General features: G+C 42.0%; 1 long non-coding RNA gene across 3 annotated transcripts; it reads left to right on the plus strand.

Annotated features, from left to right (window-relative positions):
* The first annotated feature begins 103 nt into the window (after positions 1 to 103).
* On the plus strand, positions 104 to 8,347 carry LOC104910353. 3 transcript variants are annotated; one of them, XR_792990.3, is made up of 4 exons: positions 104 to 1,091; positions 2,008 to 2,093; positions 5,042 to 5,251; positions 6,162 to 8,347. It is a non-coding gene; the product is annotated as an uncharacterized LOC104910353 (long non-coding RNA). The 3 variants fall into 3 exon arrangements; XR_004159275.1 differs by having other exon boundaries at positions 5,042 to 8,347; XR_004159276.1 differs by having other exon boundaries at positions 5,131 to 8,347.
* The last annotated feature ends 7 nt before the right edge of the window (positions 8,348 to 8,354 follow it).

Consider the following 8,354-nt stretch of genomic DNA (forward strand, 5'->3'; position numbering starts at 1 on the left):
AAACACCTCCAGGGACGGGGCATCCACAACCTCTCTGGGCAGCCTGTTCCAGCACCTCACCACTCTCTCTGTAAAGAACTTCCCCCTGACATCCAACCTAAATCTTCCCTCCCTCAACTTAAAACCATTTCCCCTCGTCCTGGAGTTATCTGCCCTTTCAAAGAGTTGAAACACCATAATACCATCAAAAAACTGCTGACCTGAAAGATTAAATGCTGACATTTGCCCTTTAAAAACTTCATTATGAAATAGTGGTCTTGAGTTAACATCGAGATTAGGGGGGATTTACATAACTTTTAGTTGTGTTTCGTATTCAGGTCTAGTTTTTCTCAGGATGTGCAAAATATATTTAACTGGTTCTGCTAGATTGCCATGTGATTTCTTAAGAAAAGAAAGATATATTGTGTAAGTAGATTCCAATAGTTGATAATTTATCCTCTGCAGTAGTTTTTTCTTAGACATCATCTTATATTGTATTGGTTTATACCTGGTATAAGAGGACAGGACATCTGCATCTCCATATAAATCTATCACTTAATGTTCAGACTCATGTAAACACATAAAGCATTGACCCAAAACTCTGAGGACTGAAGAAGGCAGTGCTTGGAGAACAAACAAACAAACAAACAAACAAACAAACACCAGACTCTGTAGTTAGTAGGTGGAAATATATATTCTCTGTGGATGGGTCATAGGCTGGGCATCAGGCAAACATGAGGAAATGGCTAGATAAACATGTAAACAAAGTAGGGACAGAAAATAATAAACTTCTGCAAAATTTTCCTTTGATCTCTCTCCTTTTTGGATGGAGATGCAGCTTCCAGATTTGGTAGAGGGGCTTTTAAATTGTTGCTATCAGTTTTCTACTCTGGAATTAGCATGGATCAGTGCTATAGCAAAATGCATGCATCTTTTGACCTAAACAATTTGTTGGAGATATTAATAGAATAGTAAATCCAAATCTGATCTATTCTGTAAATCTTAGGTTGCCTTTAAAGTGCTGCTATTTTGAAAGAAGGCTGTGAGCAAATGAAAATAGGAAAACAGCTGTCAAATGAGAAGACCAGTGCTCCTTCCTTCCTCCCATCAGGGTAAAGCTTCTGAACCCTCCTGTCTCTGTGCTTATTTCTTAAGGCTTAATACAGCAGGAACTGAGAGCAGCTGGAGAATGGAGACTCACAGTGAACTTTCCCCATCTCTTGCCAACTAATGAAGATACTGACTGTGGTGAAGAGGGTGGAAAAGCAAATAGGAAAAAAAAAAAAAACCAAATCCACCCACCCTTTTTTAATTTCATTTGAATAGAATACTTGGACAGATGAACAACCAGTAAATAGCTTGAAAAGGCAAATATAGTGGTTGTGTTCTTGCTCATCTCTATGATTTGGGGAAGAATTCTTGACATTCTGGATAGATCCCACCTACATAACATTGTGTGCCAAAGCATTTGTTTACCAAAGCGTGTTTGTTCACCCAAGCCTGTATTTGCAATTCTAGTTGAACGTGCTGTAGCTGGGATTCAGGAGGCTGAATTAAGAAACATCCATACAAAATTACTACTTTGAGAGCTTTTTTTATTATACTTAGCTTAGCTGTAGCATACCTTCCTGCACATACTGCTCAGATCTTGGGCATACTCAGCTAGCTGACCTGTTTTATGAAACTGTTTCTATAAGCTGAACACCAAAGAGTCTATGTTAAGAACGAATGCAGGTCTTATTGTACTGTGAGTTGGGAGGAGGTTTTTTTTAGCAACTAGGGCTGATACTTCAAGAGGTATATTGGATAACTTCAGCTTCAAAGCATTTAACAGCACAGTAATTGATGTGATGATGTGATGTATGCATATCTATTGAAGCCTGCCCCAGATCTTGCTAGCGCATGCTGCAAGCTGTATATTTGACACATTAAGAACTTAATTTGCATGTATCTGTAAAGCAACCTGTTATCTTTGGTGTTTTGTTATATGTGGTTGATAGGTTTTTTTGCTTGGTTTTGTTTTTGTAGAACTCTATAGGACTTAAAGTCAGGTCCAGTGCACTTCTTTTCATCATACGCATGGAACCTATGTAAAACCTGTGCAAAACTTCCATGTAAGTAAATGCCTCAAGACAGTACTGACAATGTGCATCTCTAAGATAACGGAAGGCTGAAGTAAATTAGGCTATCTGTGGTTGGGCATGGTGATGTTAAGGGTCTTTTCCAACCTAAGTAATCCATGTCTCTATCTGGAGTTCGGTATTGATGCTGTTATCCTCCTCCTGATAGCTGAACTTGCCAGTAGAGATCTTGTTTGGGTGCCTGTACTGCACTGCTCACTTCAGTGAGTGAGGGTTGCAAAAGAGATCTGATCCCAGAGGGCTATTTTGATACCAGTGAGTGTAGTTTGATAGTGGTATATGTCCATGCACTGGGGCTAGCAGGGCTCTGTCTGGGTTGAGTCTGCTGGTGAAGGGTGAGCAGGGTGAGTATGTGAGCAGGGTGTGCACAGGGGGCTTTGAGTCTGAAGCAAGTGTTGTCAGGCAGCTTCGTGCGCGGCACTGCTCACTTGAAGTGCTCTGTGTTGCAAGTAAATTTAGAAACTAATCATCAGAATTGTTTGTGTTGTAACAGAATACATTGTTTAGCTTGCCTTAACTGAAAAAGTAGTCCAAAGTGACTGATGCTGCAATAATGATACATTCTGGTTACGTTTGAGGAGCTCTCTGTAGAGCGCAAGGAGAGGAAAATGAATGCTTGTATTTTAAGGGCAGATATGGTACTGCACTGCCCGATAAGTGTTGTGTATCTTGAAATCCCACCATACATTTATGCAGTTTCTGCCCCAAACTGCTCGCCTATATCAAACTGTCCTGAGGTCTGTTAGTTATAACGCTGTGTTGTAGAAAAAGAATGAATTTTCCTAAGTAGGTTTATAAAAGTATATTCAGAATTTTGGTCATGTAACAGAATATAAAAAACTAGAACTCTTGTATAAAAGGATAAAAAGGATAACTTACGGCCTTATTTGTCCCCATATTTTCATTTTATTTTCCATCCTTTAAAATCCTGTTTAATGCTTGTGACAGTAACTTGATTTGCATGTATCTATGCTCTCTAATAATAGTTTGTTTGGATAAAATGTGAAGCTGATTATGGTATGGTGCAGATTATAGGCTGGTATCAGGCTCATGAGGTATCTGACTTTCCTAGTGGAATGAATCTTGCAGATTTCCTCCCCCACTATTCAGCCCACTGTGTTGCATTTTCTGCAACCAGTATTTCCCCACAGTGTGGTGATAGCTGCTAAGCTCATAGCTGTTGGCTGAAACAGATTCCCTCTCGTTTTGAAGGACTATATGGAATGTAACTGAACTTGAAGTGTACAAGGAACAGCCACGTACTCTGGCTTGTATGAAGCTCTGAATATCACTACCTTTCAGGGAATTAAAATTCCTTGAAGTTCAGTAAGATCTGAAACTCAAAACTGGCTTTTGGTGGGGGAAGGGAGACACCCTTAGGTCAAGTCTCTTTTGCTTTGTGAGGAATGAGAGCGATGTTTGGACTAAGATGAAAGATGTAAAAAGTGCCACATGTCCAATTTTTCTCCAGAGATGTTTCCTCTCCCCTTACTAGAGGTGATACCAGGACAGGTATCACCTGTGAGCTGTTTGCATTGATTTTGGAGCATACAAGTAAGAGTGGCCATTCAATCCAGACTACAGATGTTTAAAAGTCCCACAGAGATCCACTGAACATTCAAAGTGATGCTGTTGCTTCTAGGAAGGACAAGACATGCTATATATGCACTGCATCATTGATAAATGTGAATGTCAAGGCACTGAAGGTGCCACTGAGCTCTTTGTTACAGGACCTTTGCACGTGACTGAGAGCAGATGCTGTTTTCTGCAATGCTCACAGAAACAGTGGGCTGTTGGCAGTGTCATCTTGGGGTGTAAAGGCACTGCCTGAAGAGAATGAGAGCTTCACATATTTTTAACAAAAAACGTAATTACTCTGAAGAGCACTGGCAGGCAGTTTCCTTTGCCAAGTTAGGCAACAGCATCCTTGGCATACACGTTCTCCTAACTCACTTTTGTTATCACTCAGCCACACTTGTTTTTCTTTATTAGTGACACTGCTGCTTTTGGCACCGTGCTTGCTTGTGTACTTGTGTACCAGCATTCATTTCTATTGTATGCGTCACTTGATTTAATCCTTTTCTTTCTTTTTAAGCTTCTGTGAATAATGTCTTTGATCTAGTGCTGCTGTCATCATTCCTTTGGTCCACGTTATGCCTACTCTGTGATGTTTGTGAAATGACGCAATTTAGTACTGTTTTTCTGCAGTTATCCGTTGCCTTGTTTAGCAGTGTTTGTTATGCTAAGCGTGGTTCCCTTCTGGTTTGGATCTCCACCAGCCTGAGTGCCCCACAACACTCTTCTTGTAACGCAGGATCATCTTTTTGTCTGGAGCTCTGGAAAACCATGTCAGCTCACTGTGTATGTCACTCAGGACTGGGAAGTTTCCTTTTCTTGCAAGTTTTTAGCTTTTTGAAGTAATACTGACTCTTCCAGTGGTTTTCACTGAGGTGGTTTGTGTTAGTTTTGGTTGGTGAGTTGGTTTCTCTGGGAGCAGAGGCTGAGGCATATTACTACAAATCAGTCTCTTACGTATCCATTCAATTCCTCCAAATTGAAAGACTATCTCTGTAATCTGAAGACATTTTGTGGATGATTGAGAATATGGGGAAAAAAAAAAAGTAGGAAAAAAACATTTCTCCTACAGAGCTTAAGTAAAACTGAATTACTATTCAGTCTCCTCTAATAAGCACAGGCACGCAACTATGAAAATGAGTTAAATGAAAGCTATTAATATGCGTACATCCATTAAGTGTTACAAAACCGACTTCAGTAAAGAACAGTTACTTGGTGACACTCTTGCTTGCACATGCACTGTGGAGTGTAGGTCAGTCTTCTTTTCCATAGTCTTAACTCTCAGGCTTTCAGTGAAATCACTTTCCCACTAAGGGACTTTTCTTATTTGATTTTATCCTCGACAGCCTATGTTTTCTGGTGATCTTCTGTACCTAGGGAGTCTCCCAGAAGATTGTTTCTCCAGTAGGTGAGTCTTGGGTGTCATGTTTTGCAGCACTGCGTGCCTGGTGCCAACCGGCCTAGTCCCAAACCTCTTAGAAGTCCAGTCCCTAAGCAAGCAGTGAGGATGGATATGGATTAATCAGGTGATTCCGAACCAGAGGCTGGGAAGCAGGGTGAGTGTAACTGAGAAGCACTGAGCACAGAATGATGGAAAAGGGCAGGTATTTGTCTGTTTTCATGTGTTTTATGGGGTCTTCGTGACAGTCAGAATCCTGTGTAACTGGAGGTAGCTTGAGGTGGGTTTTTTGTTGTTGTTGTTTTGGGGGGGAGGAGTTGATGTTTTTTGTTTGTTTGTTTGTTTTTGTTTTAATGGCTTGGGTTGGAAGGGACCCCAACGATCAAGTTCCAACCCTCCTGCCCAGGCAGGGCCACCAAACTCTAGATCTGGTATTAGACCAGAACTCTAGACTAGGATTCTTGCATTAAAATCATTTGGCAAATGCAGTTAGGTACAATGGGCAACAATTGTTTCCTGAGGGATGTCTAAATTTGGGGCTTTATAGGCTAAAGTCTAACAGAAATGACTTAAAAGATGACTTGATGGCAGTGTTGCATTTGTGCCTTTTGATGGGCTTTATGTAGACGTGAATTTGGTTTAGCTGGAGCTGTTGGTATGCAAGATAGCATCACAGAAAAGTTTGATCTCAGACATTAGGTCAACTTAGTGTCCAAACCTGACCATTAATTGCCTTTTCTAGGGGGCAAGGAGTTTGTGTTATCAGTGAGCAAAAGGCATAAGACAGCAAACTGGGTGTGAGAAAGTTTGAAGCTGATAGTGAGATGGTTATTTCAAGGTGTTAGTCAATTGACCCACAATGTTTCAACAGTAATAAAAAATATTGAGCTACACTTCTCCCGTGACTGTGCTACTTGTGTAAATATTTGAATATTTATCTAAGAACCGCAGCATATACATATATAACAGTGCTTATTAACAAAGGTTGTGGCTATGTTTAAACATTTTTTTCTGCATTCCTGTTTGTCTTTGTCTTACAGTGTTTTTATTTATATTGTCTATTTTAGACCTTTGGTAAAATTAGACTTCCGATCTTTGGTAAGTAACACAGATTTTCCTGCCAGCTTAGGCACATTTTAAAAACAGCTTTTACTTTATAATTAATAGTTCATATTATAGTGCTACCTGTTTGTACTGGGCTTGGAGAAGTCCAAGGGGATTGAAACAGTTCCCTTCTTTCTCTTTCCTTTTTTTTCCTCCTCTCCCACCACCCAGTCACTGGCATTCTTCAACAAACCTTATATAGTTTGAAAGAAGCACGGCTCATAGGTTCGTAACATTCCTCTGAAGCCAGGTACTGCAAAGCAGTTGGTGGAGGCTAGATTCATTGTGTACCTTGCTTGCCAGGGAAACGTAAATGGGGAATGTTGGGGAGATCCCGTGGATAAAAACATCAGAATGAGTGCTGACTTGTAATTTCACTTAAAGGCAAGTTTAGTTCTGTGGTTTTGTGCCACCAGCTATCCCAAAACAAATTGTCATTAAAGTACTAAACTTTAAAAGCTCATCAAAGAAATCTATAAATTAGGGTTACTTTAAATTTCAGGATCTTAGCAGTGTTTTGTGTGATGTGATGCAATATATAGCTATATTTGCTATGGAATTAATTCTGGCAAACTGCAATTTAGGGATACGTACCACACTGCTGCTCTGTAATTACTTAGGCTGAGGCCAGCTCCATAGTGAGAGGAACCATAGATACATACATAAGATTAAACAGATGACAGACCAGTCTTCAGAGTAGTTTTCAGCTGCGAGGAAGGACAAATTTATCTCTTCATTCGGAGCTTTAGGGCACAGACTGTGTGGTCAGGTGCGCAGAGTTAAACTACCCCTGGGCCAGGGTCCTCTGCTCTCCTGCCCTGAGGCCCTCTACTGTAAATCAGTATGGCTCCATCCTCTGGCCCTGCTGATGAGTGAATGATTAACCAAAACCTATCAACTGGATGGGAGATGGGCACTGCTAAATGACTTGAAAGTAACTCCTGCATACAGATTAACTGATTAAATTATTTGCCAGCGAGTTACTCGTACTGACTGAAGTTCAAAGCCTTCTCTTCTGGATGAGAACAAGACGTACCAGCACAGTTTCCTTAAAAATTCTCCATGAGTGCAAGACAGATACCTCAACAGAAGGCTGTTGCCACCATGCAGAATGTCCAGATCTAGCAGTGCCTTCCCCACACTATGAAATTCCCAAACTGGATAAGGGCAGGCTAAGAAGGGAGAATTCCTCACGCCTTCCTGGGAGGACTCTGCTAAAATGGCAGGCTGCGATCCGGTTGACTTACAGCCTGTGTGCGCGCAGTCACAACACTGACCGGAACGCTGACGTATTTCAAACTGTGCCAGGCTGCTTTGCTGGTTGGTGTGCAGAGAGCTCTTGGACGACTGTCAGCATGTGACGGTGTGATTGTGTAGAAAGTCTCGCAGCAGGACTGCTCGGAAACCGGATCTCCTCGCTTGGGATTTGCCAGGGACATGTCGATACCTGTGACTGCGTCAAGGAGCTTCGTCGTGTCTCGTCAGGCCTACATGTGAGTGCTGTGAAGACATGCTTGCAGAACGCAGGGCTTTTCCACCAGGCACCATTAGAGCAGTTTGCTGAGGAGGACGACTGCTGGGCGCTGGGGTACCCGGGTGCAGTGCTGTGCATTCCCACTTGCTAACTCTTCACACAGCAGTCGAAAAGCAAAGAATAATTTTGAAATCCATGGAATCACTTCAGGTATTTACATGGAAGAGGATAAAACATCGTACTTGTTACTTCAAACTTGGTATTATAATTTGTGTTGGAAGCTTGCCTTTTCAGCTTTGTGTGAGCGGTGACTGCACATTTAGAGACTACAGCTTGTGTGTGTTGAACAACTGATGACCCTTCATGGTTAGAGGCTGCACGTGTAGCAGCTCCACGTGCACAGGTGTCCCTGCAGACTCCTGGCAGCCCTGAACACATAGGCCTGTTCAACAAAGTGGAAGCAATGCTGCCACTGAAACAGATTTTTTCTGGAACGTGTATTTTTATTAACTTCCTTACGGCCACAATCCGCTCTGGAAAAGCTCACCGAGTCCGACGTTGTAGCCGAAGCGCTGCAACCTACCCTCCAGTTCCGCAGGCTACAGCAGCGCTTCCCCGCAGCCCGCCTCCAGCTAAGGCCAGGCCTGTCCCGAGGGGCTGGGGGCCGCGCTGGCCGGCGGCA

The sequence above is a fragment of the Meleagris gallopavo genome, chromosome 3, assembly GCF_000146605.3.
Source record: "Meleagris gallopavo isolate NT-WF06-2002-E0010 breed Aviagen turkey brand Nicholas breeding stock chromosome 3, Turkey_5.1, whole genome shotgun sequence".
Classification (NCBI taxonomy): domain Eukaryota; kingdom Metazoa; phylum Chordata; class Aves; order Galliformes; family Phasianidae; genus Meleagris; species Meleagris gallopavo.